The sequence below is a fragment of the Manis pentadactyla genome, chromosome 13 (genome assembly GCF_030020395.1).
Source record: "Manis pentadactyla isolate mManPen7 chromosome 13, mManPen7.hap1, whole genome shotgun sequence".
Lineage (NCBI taxonomy): Eukaryota > Metazoa > Chordata > Mammalia > Pholidota > Manidae > Manis > Manis pentadactyla.
In genome coordinates, this window is record NC_080031.1 from 6,399,243 (window position 1) to 6,417,588 (window position 18,346).

General features: G+C 53.2%; 2 long non-coding RNA genes across 2 annotated transcripts in view; both read left to right on the top strand.

The window, feature by feature from the left end:
• LOC118913559 (uncharacterized) overlaps positions 1 to 12,779 on the top strand; it is a 45,903-nt gene extending 33,124 nt beyond the window's left edge. Inside the window, exon 5 of the long non-coding RNA XR_008993329.1 lies at positions 12,388 to 12,779. This is a non-coding gene — a long non-coding RNA (uncharacterized LOC118913559). The remainder of the gene's footprint in view (positions 1 to 12,387) is intronic.
• A 72-nt stretch (positions 12,780 to 12,851) lies between these two features.
• LOC130680373 (uncharacterized) lies at positions 12,852 to 17,242 on the top strand. The gene is made up of 3 exons (XR_008993362.1): positions 12,852 to 14,749; positions 14,933 to 15,073; positions 15,308 to 17,242. It is a non-coding gene; the product is annotated as an uncharacterized LOC130680373 (long non-coding RNA).
• The last annotated feature ends 1,104 nt before the right edge of the window (positions 17,243 to 18,346 follow it).

Genomic DNA, 18,346 nt, shown 5'->3' on the forward strand with positions numbered 1-18,346 from the left:
TAGCTGCGCTTGGCTCCGAGGCTGCTTGCACCTTCCACACTATCTCAGCCCTTTAACCCTGGTTGTGGTAAGTTCCCTTGCATAGGATGTGTGTTTCTTGGGTGTGTGTGTCTCTTTCCTTGGTCTGCAAACTCTCTCCAGGACAGACTAGCTGTTATTCTTCCTTTGTGTTCAAAACACGGTTCCTTTCTCAGAGACCATTTGATGTTTCTACATAACTTCTTACTGTCTTTTTGATTTGAGAACCTTTCATAAGTGGATGCTGTCATGAACCCCTCTTTCAGTCCATTTCCACCTCCTAACTCAAATGCCCAAGTTGTCCCAGGCATCCTGACAGAGCGTCATTCACGCATCCCCTGAGCACATGTTCTCTAAGAGTTGACTGTTGAACTTAAGGGCTACAAAGATTATCAGAGATTCAGGGAAACAGACAGATATTCTGAGAAAGCTGGACCCGGAGGGAACTAAGAAGTCAAATCTGAGCTGCCCAAACCTGACCCATGTTTCATTGATCCTGGGGTGTCAGTCTAAGCTGGGTGCTGAAATATCACCAGAAATTCAATGAGCTCTAGGGAGTGTGCTGGCCTCTCCTCTTCCGAGGGAGCAGAAGTTCATGGCTGGGAGGAATACACTGATGATCTGCTTGGGTCTAGGGTGAAACCTCCAGGCACATGCGTGTTCAAGTAGCAATAGCTGATCAATCCCTCAATCACCTTTTGGGTGGATGTCCAATTAGCTGCTGGCCTCTGGAGTGCACGTTTAGGGCCAAAGCTAAACTGCTTAGGACCAAGAGGAGAGGCCAGGCCAGGCCACATGAGGCATCCTCCTTAGCTCTTCTCCCATGGGGCCCTTGACCTCACCTTTAAGCACGTGTGGAAGACATGTTAGTTTAATGAGGGACCAGTGACGACTCTGTGGGGGGCACCTGTATACTTCTGCAAACCTCTGAGGATTCCACTTCCAGATCCTTGTGCGTGATCTTAGGGGCTCCCCGCCCTCCTGTGTTCTCTCTGCAAGTCCTCCGGGAGCCAGGCTTCAAGAGCACCCTGCCTGCCCACTTTGCCCGGCTGCCCTCTACCCCCTGCTCCACCCAGGCATGCTCCCACCCACCCTCCGTCCCAGCCCACTACATCAGCCCCCACCAGCCACCAGCCACCCCTCCATGCGCTCCCCAGGCCCCGGGAACCCTTTCTTGGAAAAGCCAGTAGGGGCCCGGCCCCGACAAGATCTCTCTGGCAGCATGCAATGCTGTGACCAGTCCCTCCATTTAAAACCTCTCTTTTTCCTTGACTTGCTCAGAAAAGGGGTTTGTTGGTTCTCTTCCTTCTTCTGCGGCTGGTCTCTCCCTTCTTAACTGTGCTGTGACCCTCTCTCGGGAGTCAGCCCCTCCTAGGTCACACGCTGCTTTATGCCAGCTTACCCATTCATTTATTCTCTCAGGTGTTTGTGGGGCACCGACTATGAGTTGGGCATTGTCTAGGCCCCGGGGTGTAATGGTCAGCCAACCCCAGCTCTCACAGAGCTCCCCTCTAGAGTGTGTGTATAGAGAGGGGTACCGGAGGGGTGCAGTAAGCAAATCGATAAATGAGAAGAACACTGAATGCCGACAGCTTCAAACTGCTGCAGTGGGACCGACACAGGGCTCCGTGGCTGCTCTCAAAGCGCTCAGGGAGGCCACGCCACCAAGAGGCACTTTCGCGGAGGCCCATGTGACAAGAGGGGTACGCCGTGAGTGGTCAGGAGGCAGTAGCCGACCCCAAGGCTCTAAGCAGGGGGCCAGGGAGGTGCCATGGAGCTGAGCTGCCTGAGAGGAGCAGAGCCTGGGAGGCAGGCGGGAGGTGGGCGGAGGAGGACCCCGTGCATCGTGCCGACTTGGAGCGAGGAGTGGGCATTTGACTCTGAAGGTGAGGAGGGGCCCCTGAGGGCCGATGCTCAGTGGAGACATGATCTGGTCACTGCTGGGAGGGAGGTGGGTGTGTGAGCAGGGAGCTGGCAGGAGTGGGAAGGGGGCAGGTGGGGGTCTTGCTTTGCTCCAGAAGGGTGAAGGGCTCTGAGCAGGTCGGAGGGTGGAGGTGGACCCCTGGGCCTGTCTGCTGTGGGGAGAGGGTCCACGGGTTGGACTGACGATGGCTTGGATGTGCAGGAGGTGGTGAAGAAGGCAGATTTGAGAATGCCTCTGGGGCTTGCCCTAAGCAACAGGACCAATGGCCAGGCTGCACACTGAGCCCCACAGGCAGAGGGGAGCAGGCTGTTCCTGGGGGAAGGGCATGGGGACACTCTGTCTCCACCTTCACTCTGCAAGAACGCACCTCCAGCCACATCTTCATCCTCGCAGTGCTCCTGACTGCCAGGTTCATTCATCCAACCACCTCTGGACATCTTGAAGGTGTATTTTTCATGAGATCCTCAAGTTCAGTGTCCTGTTGGCTGGGCAGAAAATCAACTGGGTACTCACCTTCTCTTCCTCCCTCCCTGGATCACCTTTCCACACTCACAGAGACCCCCTTCCCGTCATCTTGAGCTCCTAAAAGCTCCCGGGCTTTTAGAGGAGCCCACCACTCACTCTCACCAGTCTGCCTTCCGCTCTGCAGACTAAGCGGTTTACTTTTTTCAGAGCACATATCTGACCATGTGGTTTTCTCTCTCAGAGCTCCTCAGGGGCTCCCCTTTACCTTAGGGCAGCCCCAGACTCCGCAGCTTTCCTGCCTCTTGCCTGCCTAGTTCTCCATCCTTATCTCCTGTCACCCTCCCAGCACAGCTCCCTGTAGCCCCTAAAGAGCCTCCAGACCTTTGCGGACGAGGCCCTTGCCTGGACTTCCCTCCTCTCTGCCTCCCTCACCTCCCCATTTCTTTGTCTTTCAGAATGAGCTGAATTAGCACCTTTTCTCAGAAGCCTCCCCGTAGTCCTCTTCCCCCTGTCCTAGGGAGAACCCAGGCCTGGGGTTGGTGGACACACCCGAAGCACACTCAGGGAGAATGCTCCGAGCGCTCTGGCTTCCACGTCCCCCATCTCAGTTACTGGTATAGACAGAAACCCCTTATTTCTCTTTCAGCCTCACTGGTCTCCCCACCATTCAGGCAGCCGCCTAGTCTGGTTAATTCTGATTCCTAAATATGTCCCAGGCAGGTCGTACTTTATTTTGCAGATGAGAAATCTTGCCCAGTGCAATGAAATTTTCCTTGGGAGCATTTCCGCAACCATCTTTAAGTCATTATTCATGCAGTTTAAAGGAATCTGCCTCCCTCTCTAGACTGAAGGGTGGGGAGAGCAGGGCTGTGTCTGCCTCGGAGGCTCCCAAGCCGGCGCTGATGCGTGTGTTACGTTCCATGTTCCCAGGGGCACACGCGGGCCCTTCCAGGGGTGTGTCTTTCAGTCCTCCAAAGCTCCAGGCTCCTTCTTCTCCTCCCGATGCCGACCCCTCACCTGGTCAGCTGTCCCTCATCTTTCAGCTCTCAGCCAAATGTCCTCTCCTCCAGGCAGTCCTCCTTGAATTCCACATGAGGTCAGCTCTGGGTTATGTGCTCCACAGCACTTACATAATTTTCTGGTCTTGTACTTCCCAGTGTGCAAGTACACACTTTTCTGATTGTTCACTAACATAGGCCTTCACTAGGCTGAGCTCCACCGAGTTCCGGCGCTGCGCTGGTTTTTGGTCACTCCTGTACTCCGGTGTCTGGCAAGGTACCTGGGGCATGGGAGGGGCGGGATAAATACTTGGTGAGTCAATGGGCAATCAAGAATAATGGATGAGGAAGGGATATGCAAACTGTAATGTCCCGCCAGTGGTTCCCAGCCTTACTCAGGCCCCTGTCCTCTGTGACACTGGCCTTTCGCTGGAGTGGATTCTTCCATGTTGTAGGGGGTGGTGGGGACACTGCGGGCTCTTGGTTGGCAGAAAAAGGACATGTGTTTTTTAGAGATGATCCAAAGTAAACCTGATAACTTTCCCTCCCCTACTCACACACACACACACATGAACACACATGCTCTGTTATGCCTGGGCACTGAGTTGCTCCAGATAAGTGTTACTATCACGTGGCACTGTGTTCTACACATATGTGTTAGTTTCAGCAGGTCTATCTTAGATAGTAAACACCAGAGAGAAGGAACTGGTCCTATAAGAGTCCCTAGAAAGGGCCTGACTACTTATAAGAAGCAGAAAAGGAATCTATGACTTGATAGTAAGTTGCATCACAGTCCTTTCCACGTGGAAGGCCAGGGGCGTCTGCATGTTACCTAGGACTCGGGCCAGTGTTCAGGGGCTTCTCTTTCCAGAAGTATCACTCTAGAAAGTCCGAATGGAGGAGGTGGCCCCCAGCCCTCCCGACATTGTCTGCGTGGGGGACAAGCACAGAAGTGTTTGCAGGTGTTTTATCCTTCCTGGAATCCTAGTGTTAGATGAACCCTCCAACTCTGGGGCCTGGGCTGCCCTTCAGAGCTGGGATTCGTCCAGCAGACTCCCTGGCAGATTTCACAGAGCCAGCCTCAGAAGGGGTCTTGAACACGGAGGCTGTTATCCAGCTCAGTTTGAACACTTCCAAAGATGGGGAGCTCAGTCCTTTGCTGAGCTCTCTCCCGCTGTTGACAGCTCGTGGTCATTTCCTTCTTTTCTGGAGCCACTTGGCTCCTTGCCACCAGCTCTGTCTCTCTGAGAACCTGCACCCTCGCCCTCTTGGAGGAAGGAGTGGGGTTGATCAGCAGGCTGGCCAGGGGCTGGACGTCACTGTCACAGCTCCCCACCCCCATAGCAGAGGCCTTCCTCCTGCGTGCTCGCCCAGGCCCCCTCATCTGTCACCCAGCTATAACCTACCTAAATGTGTGTCACCCAGAGGATGGGTACATCTGATGGCTGGGGAAAATGACTTTTTTCTTATGCCTTTCAAAAAGTGAGTCATGATGGGTCTAAAAATAGCCTGTGGAAATCAGAAGAAACAAACAACACAAAAAATGATACTAAAAATCCAGAGTACCTAATTATAGGAGAAAGGAAATGGTTTGGCAGTGATGTTTTTATATTTCCTTTGAATCAAACTTTGTGCAGGGAGAGTGAAATACTTTAGGCATTGTTAATAAATTTTCTTACCCAGAGACTCGAAATGCCTCTGTCAAGTTATTTACAACCTCCATGGGCACTCCTGAGTTTGTGGTTTCTGGATTTGCTGTCCTCTCTGCTTTCCCTTAGGCAGCCCCTGCTCACCACCATAAACCTCACAGTAGGCACAATCAATCAGGCAGCCTGTTGCAGTTGCTCAGTCCAGACACTGAGCAAACACCTTGGGTGAAGAAAGCTCTGTAGACAGCACTGAGCACAGATTATAGAGTGGATGGTTCATGGACCCATAGGGAAAAAAAAAGGAAAGATCACTAGGAATCATCCCGGGTTCACCAAGCACAAGTCCACTCAAAGCAACCTCTTTTCTCTAGCTGGTATGTTTTCCAGACTGGTAGCAAATGCTACGGACATCACACAACTGGATTTCAGCAAGGCATTTTGTAAAGACTTTGATGGAATCCTCAGAGACAAGATGGAGAATTGTGGATTCGACAGTAATAGAGTTAGATGGATTAGCAGAGAAAGTGCAATGCGAGCCAATAGCGAGGTTGGGCTGCCAGGAGAGCTAATGCAGCCTTGGACTATATTAATTGAAGCACAGAGCCCAGAAAAGGGGAGATAATGGCATGTCCCTCTGTGCTTGGCAGTGGCCAGACCACATCTGGAGCATTGCATTTCATTCTCAGAGCCACAGTGGAGCAAGGACATTGACAAATGGGATGGCATTTGGAGGAGGGGGAATGGGATGCCGTGGGGTCTGCATACGCAGCCCTGTGAGCAGTGGTTGAGGGAGCTGGGGACCTTAAACCCGGAAGAGAGAATGTCTAAGTGGATCTGGACAGCTGTTTTCAAATATATTTAAAGATCTGCTGTGGAAGGCAGAGTAGTAATATTGGACGCAGTGTCAGAAACTCAGCACTTGACAGTGAGGCGGATTTGGGTTTGGTCCATCACACACCAGCAAGAAGGGCCAAGCTCTGAGCCCTGCAAGGTGCCTTTCTGCCCTCGGCCACCTGCATGGGTTTCCTTCCCTGGAACACGACCTGAATGTGGGGCTTGGCCTGTTGTATATATGCTCTTCACTTTTCTGGCTTACCAAAATGACACCAAGCTTTGCAACAAGCCTGGTGGAGGCTGGAGGGGCACAGAGGAGTGTAGGACATTGTCCTTGCCCTCAAAGAGCTTGTGTTCCAGTTGGAGAGATGGACACACAGCAGCTCCTGTTCAGATGAGGATTTCCCTGGGGCATAGCATGAAGAGCACTGGGTTCCTGCTTCTTGCTCAGCTGCTAACTAGCTGTGTGACCTGGGGCTAATTATCGCATCTCTCCGTCTCAGGTGTCTAGTGGAATGTCTAGGGCCGTGGTCCTTGACCTTTGTGGTGCACATTAACCAGCTAGGAAACTCGTTTGAAACACAGCCTTCCACACCCCCCACTGCATCAGTAGTCCCGGGGCAGGGTGACCAAGGGATTCTAATGCAGGGGGCACACAGATCACTGAAAAGTACTGAGTGCAGACATAACACGGCCTCTAAAAGAAGTTTCAGTTTTCTGTTGAGAGTACAGACGATGGGCTGGAGGGGGGCTGGTCAGTTAGGAGGCTGTGGCTCTGAGCTGGGAAGAAGAAACGCCAGCCAGACTAGTGGGAGCCGAAACACAGGGGCAGGTCTCAGTGGAGGAACAGAGGTGGTAAGTCTTGATGTGTGGGATGAGGATGGAGAAACGCGGAAGTGACTTCCCATGACGACGTTTTACAATTGCGTTGGCAGATGGACTCTCCTTGAGATTGGGGATGATGAGTGGCCACAGTCTGTGACCTGGGATTGTAAATTCTGACCGTCCATCTGGCAACATGAGTGTGCACCGGGCTACCTCCCTGGAAAGCCAGTCCCTGCTCTCAAACTCCCTGGAAGAGGGCAGGTTCTTCTCCCACCAGGAGCTCAGGAGGTACCAACCTTTGGGGGAGAGGATCCTGGCTGACTCCTCCCTCCTCCTCCAGGTAGCAGCGTCAGGGAAATCATGAGGTTGCCCAACTAGCGGTGCACGTGCCATCAGGATGTAGAATTAAGACGGATGACTGTAGCTAAGAGACAATTTGAAAAGGAATAAATGCAGGCAACAAGTTATTCACCACAGCAATTTGTAAAGAGCGTTAAGAACCTGCAGATGGGTTGTTTCACATCATCTCCTTTTCCATTTGCAGGCTGACAAGCCAGTGTAAATGACAGTGATGGATGGCTTCAGGCCGGGCCCCTTAATCTACTGCTCTGCCATTGATTAGTTTGGCGCGCTCCACACCTCGGGGTGGTGGACGTGACCTGTCTCCTAGAATGGAGAGTCTGAGCTGGGTGTTGTGCTTGGAGGGGACTCAGTGGAAAGAAGGGGGCAGGGCAGGCAAGAGGAATGGGGTGGGGTGGGGAGTGGACAGGTGGCTGAGGCTTGGCCCTGAGACCGGAGGGCTGGCACAGAGCACAGGAGATGTCTGCCTCAGACACCTGATGGGACTGGGCAGAGATACTGGGGCAGAGGAGCAAGCAGAGGTCAGGAACCTGGAGTCCAGCCCTCCAGCCCCGCCTCCTTGAGTGGTTGTACCCTTCCATCGTGGCTGCATCATGCTGCCAGGCAATGACCAGGGATGGGCCCCCATGGGCTCTCTTAGAGATCGCCTTTGGACTCTGTATCCCAAGTGCCTAATTAAGTGCCCTGCTGTGAATGAATCAGCAGGAGACACTCCACCAGTGTTATAAATGGGAGGTTGGAGAACCCACGGATGAGGGGTTTCTGAACACCTGGGGCGGGGGTTTGCTGATCTCAGGCTGAGTTTAGATGTCCAAAGTGGAGAGACCATAGACTCGAGATGATACAGAGGCAGGAAGGGCACAGGCTGGCAGGCTGCTGCAGACGGGATCAAATGCTTATGAGGCATCAAAGACTACAAATTTAAGGCAAGGCGAGAATGCACAGTTCCCTGCAGTGCCTAAGAAATTAGAGACAGGAGACAGATTTGAACTAGAGATACGCTGCTGTATTGGAACAAGCATTAGGGTCAGATTTGGAGAACTTCGGTCTTGCCTCTACTCCCCATATGGCTCACTGTGGGGTGCTGGGCAACAGCGGGAACCCCCCTGGGCTTCTGCATCCTGATTTTAAAAAGAGAGATGTGGAAAAGAGGGGCAGCTTACGTTTGTAGTGTGCTTTGCTGTGTATAGAATTGTTGTTGAATCATGACCGCATTTGATGCTCTTGATAACTGAGAGAGCAGAAAGCATATTGTCCCCATTTTAAGGTTCAACAAATAGGGACTCAGGAAGGTTAAGTAACTTGGCCAAAGTCACACAGCTTGTGTGAACTCAGGCTCAAGTCTCTGCTTCTACTATACCACCCAGCTCCACGGCTTGGGGGACTTCAGCGCTTAGACAGAAGTGGGGCTACTTAAGTGCGATCAGCCTGACTTTTCACCTCAGTTTTAATCTTTAGAACAAAATGTTTTTTTTCCTAAAACCTGGGCAATGGTTGCCTGCTGTTCCATGAATCTGAGTGCCCCTGAGATCCCTCAGATTTGCCAGAAGGAATGATGAGAATACAGATCAGGACTGGTTTCCTTAGAAACTGACCTCAGGATGAGATGAACAGTTCTGGGGGGGCTGGCATTCTTCCTGCCTGCTTCCTGCCCAAAGCCTCACCATTCTTTAAAGTCTGGTTCAGGGCCCACCTCCTCCTTGAAGACCTCCCTGATAACCACACCACAATGAGGACTCCCTCCTCTGGGAGCTCACGGTGTTTGAGCATATGCTGCTTTTGTATCGTCAGCCACGTCAGATGTTCTGGGATCTGCTTAATAAATGTGATTACCCTGTGATTCTGTTGGACAGAACTCGAAGCAAGGACCTCTTATAGCCCCTGGCTCCCCAGGCAGTGACCCTGAGTGGGTCAGGATTAATGAGTTGAGCCCTATCTGGGCAGCTAAGAACCTCTCTGCCCTTGGCAGATAACTGCCCTTCATGGGTCTGTGGTTCTTGCCTGTAAATTAAAGAGGCGGTGGTGGTAGAGAAAGATGACCCAGGTCGGTGCTTCTCAGCCATGGCTGTCCATCAGGAACACTTGTAGAATGTCTAAAATTACAGAAATTGGGGTCTTGTTTCAGCCCTACTGAACCAAAATCTCTGGGGAAGTGGTCGAGGCATCTGGAACCTTTTTTTCAGCTTCCAAGCCAGTTTTGATATTCAGCCAGGACTGGGAAACAATGACCTCCGTGGTGAGTCACAACAGCTGTCATTAGCAGAGCCCTCGCTGTGGCCGGCACAGTGCTAAGCCCATGTGCTTGCCTTATCATGCTTAACTGGCAACTGCTTGCCTACTCTCCTGGGTCGGGTTCCTGGGAAACAGTCAAGGCAGGGATTTGTGCTCAGGAGGCTTTCTGGGGAACAGAGAACTACACCTGTGTGGGAGTGAAGGAAGCCGGATCAGGCAGAGGGAGAAAGTAAGTGTGATGCAGTTACAACAGGACCTCAGCCAAGCCCAGTGCCGAGGCTGGGGTGTCCTTTAATGTTATTACAGTTACTGCAGGTCTCTGCACCCCATATGGACCAGTTTTTGGTTGCAGGCCACCTCTGGAGAAGGTAACTTGGTGTTTCTGCACACTTCTGCCAAAGGCATTCTTGGGGAGGGACTCGGTGGGGAGCCGTCAGCAGGCAGTGCCCGGCCGCTGGAGGGCTAAAGGTGTGGTTCCTGAAGTCGGGGACTGGGTGGCCCACCACGGCATCCGCTCTACTAGAAACAGAGCCTCAGAGATTGACTTTTGAAGGCCACAGTCTCAGTATCAGGTCCCAGGTGGACCCCAAACCACATATCATTTCCACATGACTCAAAGCCACACAGTTATATTTGAGACGTTTTCATAAAATTCGGAACTCTATCGCTATACTGCCTATCCCCCACCCCCACACGCACATGGATACACACACATGCACACACACCTCCACACACCACATTACAGGGGAGGGAGGAGCCCCATGCCAGAAAGTTCCCGGAATAATAGTCTGGAGAGATTAAACGTGGTGAGGGCAGCGATATTAAGACAAGCCTAGGACTGTGAAACTCATAAGGTTGGGTCCAGTATGAAATGTATCTTAATAAAGAGTATTACCATTTTGGCCTTAATTAATATACTGGAAGTATTATTTATTTTTATCCTTCAGAACAGCATGCTTCACTGGTGTGTCATTGTTAGGCTGTCTCCAGGGGTCTTCTAAGGCCCCTGCTGGAGGCTGGCGGTTCGTTCCTTTGTGCCCTCTGGACTTTGTCCCCTCTGGACCTGCTGCTTTCTGCTTCAGGAACCCCTCGCCGTGCCTGGCATGAGGGGCAGCTGCACCAGGCCAGCTGGGGTGGCAACTAACCTTATTTGGCCATCGATGGGGACTCCTTGGCACCCCATTTCTTCCCTGTGAGCAGGCCTGAGCTGGCTGGGTCTCAGCCCGGGATGGGGCTGATGGGGAAGGACTGTGCAGTCCCGTTTGGTTCCTGGCCTCTGAAGGCAGAACGGGAAAGTCAGCGGCTGTGCGCAGAGGGGGGCGTCAGCCCAGGTGGTGCAGAAACACCAAGATAGTCCTGGTGATGGAGGAAAGGTAGAGCAGGGCGCCTGAATACTCGCCTTGAGGAGAGCCATCCCCAAGGGAGCCAGGCAAGGAAGCGTGGGGCTGGGGAGGGCACAGAAAGGTGAGGACGCCCCTGTCTGCAGGAACATTGTGGGGGTCCCCGAGAGCCTGTGAATCTGTGGCTGTCCGGCACCTGCTCACTCACCTGCTCACCTCTGTCTGCATTTGCTCACTTACCCCTGCATTTACTCACTCACTCGTTTCTCCAGACTGAATGCATGAGGGTGAGGTGAAGCCTGCTTTAATGGCCGAGGTCTCCTTGTCTCCCAGCACAGAGCCTGGGAAACAGCACAGAATACATGTTTATTGAATGAGTGAATTTCCTCATTTATTCATTCACTTTCACTCATTGAACCACATATTCATTCTCTCTCCATGAAGCATTCAAGTCTTCTAAGGACATGCAGAGAGCTTCCAAAGGCATTTAGAGCATGAATATTGGCTTCTTGAAGGTCAAAATCTAGTTGGGGAATTAAGAATCCCACCCCTAGGGGATCCAGTATGGGCTCCAGGCTCAGAGGTTGAATGAGTGGACAGGGCAGGGGAGACACCTCTGCAATAGGGAGGGTTGGGCAGGGTGAGGGAGTGGAGCACCCCAGGCTGGAGGGGGGTTCAGGAATGAGTGGAGAGACGAGGCATAGGTGGCTGAGAGGAGCAGTCAGGGCCTGATGGGGAGGCAGCAATTCCCCCTCTGGTCCTCTGCAGCAGAGGGCAGGGCCTTGACCTCCACAGACCTCCTGGAAGCTCAGTTTTCTAGACTACTCCACTTGGGCATGGCCTGAAACTGAGCATGGTCACCCCCGTTTGGTGAGAATGTGTACTCCAAGCAGGGCCAATTTTGATGGCCACAAAATAACCCAGAAACTGACTTTTCAGAATATGCATCCCAGGAACGAATGGCACGGTGAAGCAGGGTGTCACCTAAGCTCGCCAGCTGCCGTCACCACTCTGGGTTGTGACACTGTGTGCGAGTGAGTTCCTGGCAACCACTCAGAAGGTAACTTTGAGCCAGATAAAAATGACATCATCCCAAAGTGGGAGCGAAAGCAGCTAGTCCTTCAGCCTCCACCCCGCCCTGGCCCCTCAGGAGAGCAGGACCCTTCACGTTCTCTCAGTGGTGAGAGAGCTGGCCCTGAGGCCCGTACGCTGCGTAGATCTAGACGTCCAGGTCTCCAGTTTTCTGCCTGAAAGATTGTAGCCACCCCTTTACTTGTGCAGGAAGGTCCTGCTGAAACTTGCCTGTGTCTAAGCCTTCTCTAGGGTGAGTCCTGACACTGTGTGGGTGAGGAGCTCAGGGGTCCCTATCCTCTTCCTCTCCTGCTTACATCTCCTCCTCCTTGTCGGGAGAGTGCCCTTCTCAGGTCACAAGGAGGAGTTCAGGGGATTCAGAACCCTTTGCCTCCTCTATTCACAGGCTCTCCAAAAGGGCAGCTGCCTCCATTGGCCTCTGGGGGAGTGGCTGCCTGTCCCTGGTACACAGGAGAAGCAGCAGGGACATGAGCTCCAATCCCGAGCTCCCAGGTACCGGTTTGCAAAGGGCTGGCCTCTGCCCTGGGCAATGAGGATGCATGGACCAAGGGATCCAGGGGAACGGGGAGTGCCAGTCCAGGGGGGAGGGGCCCTGTCCCTCTCTCTCCACCAGAGCCAAGCCCTCCCCACTGCCTTTTCTCCTCCCTCAGCTCTGTCCACTGGCTGAGACTGCCGTTCCCAGCAAGGCCCGAGGTCGTCTGGCCACCAGAGGAGCCGGCGTCATGGCCTGCCTGTGTTTCTTCGACAGCAGCAGTCTTGCCGCTTGGACACCCACTCCCGGAGCATCCCTGGACCCTTGCCTGCGGGGGCAGCAGAGAACTTCAGCACCAGAGGAAAGGCCACCTGCTGTGGGAGGGGAGCGAAGGGGAAAGGTTTCTGGGACACGCCACTCTGAATAGCTTTGGCAGTTTTGAAGGTCACTTTTCTCCCCTTCCACCAAAGAATTTAATTAGGCTTCCATAAAACAGTTAGATTTAGGACTGGAACATTTTTAGCTCCCCTGCTAGGAGTGCTCATGAATATTAAAGACTGGAAAAGGAGGCAGGAGCCGGCCGCGCACACCTCTACCTTGACTCCCTGGGGGCTGCAGCACTGTGGGGGCGGTGCGGGAAGAAGGCCAGCTGTGTTACTTTGGGGCCGGGGGTGGTCCCGCACAGCCTCCGGCAGCCCCAGGTCACTAAGAGTTGAAGTCATCACTTCTACTCAGCCAGGACCCAGGGCAGAGTGAGTGCAGGTGGGCAGGTGAAGGGAGGCAGTGCTATTCTGAGGGATAGGTGGCAGCAGAGGGTGACAAGCCTGGATAGGGCACTGAAGACCCACTCTAGGCCACCCTCTGTGGCTCTTATTCCTCCTGGGAGGAGTGCCAATGGCCAGTGGCGGGCCTCAGGGGGCTCCTGCCGCAAAGGACAGTCCGTGTCCAAATGGGGCATGGCTAGGTCATTTCAGAGAGCAAGGAGTTAATCGAGTCCTTATGTGCTCAGCCCTGGGGCCGACTCCAGAGGAGACACAAAGACACCCAAAGTTGCCCTGCAGAGGTTCCCAGCAGAGCCAGGAAACAGCCTCTTCTCCCCAGAGCTGTCCAAGAAAGCAAGACGTTGGATGGGCCCAAACATGCTGTGGACAATGGGTGGATTCTGAGTCCCACAGAACGTGGGTGGGTAGGAATGGCAGCCAGAAAACTGCTCTGTGCATGTAGCTGGGCACTGCCAGGGTGGCTCTTCCATCCCTGATGAGTGCCCTCCACCAGCCCTCTGCTGATGCCACCCAGAGCTCACGTCCTCACATGTTCTGACTGTGTGCTATGCTTTCCAGGCACCTTCATTCCCATCTCCCTGCAGGACCCACTCACAGGACCCCTGAGAAAGAGACAGAGCAGGGGCACCCCTCTCCCTCCACTCCACAGATGGGGAAACTGAGGTCTTGTGGCTGCCATCTCTGGTGTACTCTGATTCCATCCCTCGCTTGAGGTCACATAGCTGATCAACAGCAGGACTGGGTCTAGAACCCGGATTCTGGGCACCCAGTCCAGTGCATTTGTACCTCAACAGCCAAGTTAGGGCCTTGCTGCTATGACTCTGGGGTGCGTCAGAAGGAATTTGGGAGGCTCCTGCTTCCCCTATTCCTGCTGCTAATATGAAGTACTATAGATGGTGTGGTATAATCAAGAGTTTTATTTCTAATGTTTCTAGAGGCTGGAAGACCTAAATCAAGGTGCTAGCTGACTTGGTTCCTGGAGAGAACCCTCTTCCTGGTTTGCCGACTGAGGCCTTCTTGTTGTGCGTCCTCATGTGGCAGAGGGAGCAGTCAGAGAGCTGGGGGTGGGGGAGAGGTGGGGGCTCTGATCTCTCTATAAGGCCGCTAACCCACCCTCATGACCTCATCTAAGCCTAATCACATCCCAAAGGCCCCACCTCTTAATGCTATCACATTGGGGGTTAGGCCTTCCACAAGCGGTTTTTGGGGGGGACACAGTTCAGTCCATGGGACCCTCTAGGTCATGTATGTATCAAACGTCATTGCTCAGCCAACCCTGAACACGCACTAAGGGTCAGGCACTGTTAGATCGCAGAAGGACCAGGAAGCGCAAACGGTGGAACGGGAGCACCTGTGAGCCTGGAAACGGGGAAAGCTTCCCATAGGGCTGGTTTTGGTTCCTGGTGCCCAGGGCTCAGGCGAGTAGAGCAGTGGGAAGGGAGGCAGCTCATTTCTGGGCTCAGAGTTGTGGAGATGTCCCCCGGACAGCTGCCTCCCCATGCTGGCCTTGTTCTCTGCCCACAGATACCCTCCTGGCCCCTAACCCCGCACGGCACGGGAGCCCAGGATCCCAGAGAGCTGTGAAGGAAGTTGTGAGTTTGCTGGGGCGCCATTTGCAGTTTCAGCTCTCTGAAGCCTCAGCCAGGAAGTGATCTGTCCGTCTGCCGAGGCATGGGTTTGACCCATGGGGCACTGACCTGGCCAGGGCTTTGCTGCCTGCCTGGCTGCTGTGACTCAGTGTGCAGCTGGCATTTTCCAGTGAGTTCTATGGGTTTGGTTTGGTTTGGTTTTTTGGGAAACTGAGCCTCACCAAGGAGCCGGGATGTGTTACTCGTGAATGCCAGAGTCGACTATATTGTACTCTTCGTCTCATTGCTGACTTGCTTTGTGACCTTGCGCAGGTCTCCTAACCTCTCTGAGCATATTTTCTCTTGATGACAGGATGATGACAAGAGCCCCAGGGACTCCTGCTTCTAAGCACATAGAAGTGTGCTGCAGAGGGTCACTTCCTTGATGTCTTGTTCCCAGAGCAGCTCTGCCATTTGTCTGCAGGAGCCTGGGGGGCATCGGAACTCCACCCAGGTCTGACTTTAGGGCCCAGTCTCTGCCCTCGGGGTGCTTGGTGACCCTGGGCAGGAGGCTTGCCCTTCAGGGTTTCTCCCACTCCCCTGTGGGGCAGGGGGGTGGGCAGAGGCTGCCTCTGTGCCTGCAGACATCCCTGTGCGGGCTGGGGTGCAAACAGCCCTCCAGAGCACAGACAGCCTGCTTTGTCCCCCCTTCATACCCTGCTGTCCTCCACCTGCTCCTGCTCGCCAGCTGGACTCCCTGGCCATCCATCCATCCTGCCTACTGGAGGGCCCACGGCGCAGCTCCCAACCTTGTCAGCTTGAAATTAAAGATGTGCTCTGTGGAACAGGGTCCTCTCCAGAGATGCTGCGCTTTGATTATCCCCCCGGAAGGAGCAGCTGATTTGGTTTCTGCTGTGGCGCTCTGGGCGGCAGGCCGGGGAGAGCCAGGGGAGGGCGAGAAGGGTGGAGAAGCAGCCGGCCCTGTGGAGCAGAGCGCCTTGCAGAGCCGAGGGATCCAAACAGCGGGCAGGGAGCAGAATGACCTTGTGTTTCCATGGCCACTGTGCCAGCTCAGAGGAGATCCTGTCAGAGAGCACGAGGCTGCTTAAGATGGACCCACTGGAGGGTCCCAAGGACAGAACAGGAGGGCGCGTGGTGTACATGGATTTGCTGAGGGGCCAAGCTCCCTTCTTTGCCCTGATCCTTCCCATGCCTGATAAGTTTCTTCAAAGAGAAAATGCAATTCTGTCTCCTCTCCCCAGCTTGCTGCTCATAATCCCACGGGGAAGGACCTTGCTCTGCAAAGCAATGCAAAGAAGTATGGGTGGAGGGGGGCAGGAGTGGGGTCCCTGTGTGTGCACTGTCTGCCTAAGGGACACAGTGTCCCCTGGGATCTCTCTGTGCCTTGAGATCCATGACACTGGCCCGAACCTGTTACATACCCTATGGAAGTTCAGAGGTCTCTCCCAAGACCTCTCAGAATTTCCAGAGGAGTGAGTTTAAGTTCCCGTGATCCCCTCAGCTGAGCTCACGCTTCTGCTGGGCTTGCTCCGTGTATGGACGTGTGCCCTGGCCCACATGCTGCCCCAGTTCTGCAGTTTCTACTTAGATGTGGGATCCAATTCCCTCCTTCATTTTATACCCCAAAGTCCTCACACCTGGCATCCACACCCGTGTCAGCCTTGAGACTTAGGTGTGGGGAGACAGAAAATCATATTTTGGGGGGTCAGTACCTGTTGAAAGTGGGGAAAAGCTAGCACTAGCACTTAAAGCATGAGAGACCAAAAAGGTCTGGATCAAATTGATATAAATGACTTTTTAAAATAAGTTAACAGATTATTGAGGTATAATTAACACACAATAAGCCATCCATATTTAAAGTGCTTGATTGGATACTTTTTGAACCATCAGCACCATGAACATGGCAGACAAATCTGCCTCCGCCTGTCGCCCTGTCCCCACACCCCAGGCAACCACCTGCCTGCCTTCTTCCTGCCTCTGCAGAAGGCTTTGCGTTTCTTAGAGTTTTATAGAAATGGGATCCCGTAGTAGGCACTCTTCTTGAGATGAGAGGTTTTATATCCCAGAAATGCAAACAGCTTCATGTGGCATATTTGACATACTTATTCTTAAAATGCTTTGCCCACTCCACCGCGATGCCCTGCAGCCCCCACACCGCCAGGCTGTTCTATGTCCTGCTGCTCCTGAATTTCATCTCAATTTTAATGCAGAGCCATTCAGCTATCTTTTTGTTTCCTTGACTTCTGTTAATCCATATCCTTAGGGACTTACCAAGGTAATTTCCTGAACAAAAGAGAGTTCCCTCCCTAAGATCAATTCCAGTGTCAGCTGTTAGGATAAATTTTTTATCCTCTTATGCCTAGTGAGTGTGTGGATGTGCACTGTTTGAGAGAGTGTAGGAGTGTGTGTAGTGTGTGTGTGTGTGTGTGTGTGTGTATGCAAGCACATTTGGGAGTAGAAGCATGGATGAGGCAAAAGGAGCTATTTTTTTCAGAAACATTTACTGATGCCTACCTGTATCGCTGCCTACCTGTATTGATGTCTACCTGGCTAAGTGCTTTCATACATGATTGCATTTAGTCTTCACAGCAGATATGTGACCCAGGAATAAGAATTCACTTTAACAGATGGGAGAGTGAGATTCAAAGAGGCCAAATAAATTGTTCACAGCAAAAGCAAAGCTAAGGCCTGTGTCTCTTGCACTCCAAATTGGGTGCTCATTTCTCTGCACTGGGAATGACGAGGAGGCTGACTCTGTGCCATCAGTTGACTGAGGGTAGCTGCTTGGAGGGCCATATTGAGCAAGATAGTGAAACTAAGTCTGGGCTCAGCAGGAGGGCTGGCCCAGTGGATTAGTGATGCCTGTCATGGGTGTGGCAGTGGCGGTGACGTCTACATGTCGGCCTTGCTTTATCCCATGTTCCACTTAAATGCTACCTCCTTAGAGCAGGTATCCCTAAGCACCCTATCTAAGTGGACAGACCCTGGGCTGGATCACTTATCTTCATTTCTTTCAGAGCATCTATCACAGGTTATAATGTGCCAGATCATAAGCTCTGAGGAGCAGAGTCTATCTTTCTTTGTTCCCCTTTCCATCTAGAACAATGCCAGGCGCCTAGAGGGCCCCAAGCATCTGTGGAAGGAAGAGACTCAAAGCCCCTTAGTGCAAGCATACATTTTACCATTTTATTGCAAGTCTCCTCATATTGTTTATGAAATCAGAGGGGAATAGTACTAATAAACAGAAAAGGCATGAATATCCAGGTGACCTTGGGCAAGCCATTTGGCCAGCTGGGACTTTAGTATTCTCATTTGCACATAGGGCGTGCAGCTCGTCCTGCACACCCCACAGGGCCAAGGGGCTATGACAGGGCATGGGAAGCTGTCCCCGGGGCCGGATCACCACGAGGCTTCTCTGGAATTTGCCTGGGTAGGGGACAGGCAGTGGCCACACTCTGTGCTTGGTCCTGACTGCTGCCACTTTGGGCCTCTGAGGCGCCTCCGTCTTTTCCTGCCCCAGGCCAGAACGGGAGTCTGGCAGGGCCCCTCCCCAGCCCGGCTTCTGTGTCCCTTCCTCCCTGTCCAGCTCCCAGCTCCAGCCAAGAGCTGCTTCCCATCTCCTTCCTGTGCAAGAGGCCCTCCCTGGGAGCCTCAGAGCCCTGCAACGCTGGCACACAGAGCAAGTTGGCAGGGGGCAGGAGGGGCAGGGGGGTAGAGGGGGTGTTTGGGGGTGGCTAGGGGAGGTGTCACCCCCTCCTGTGACACA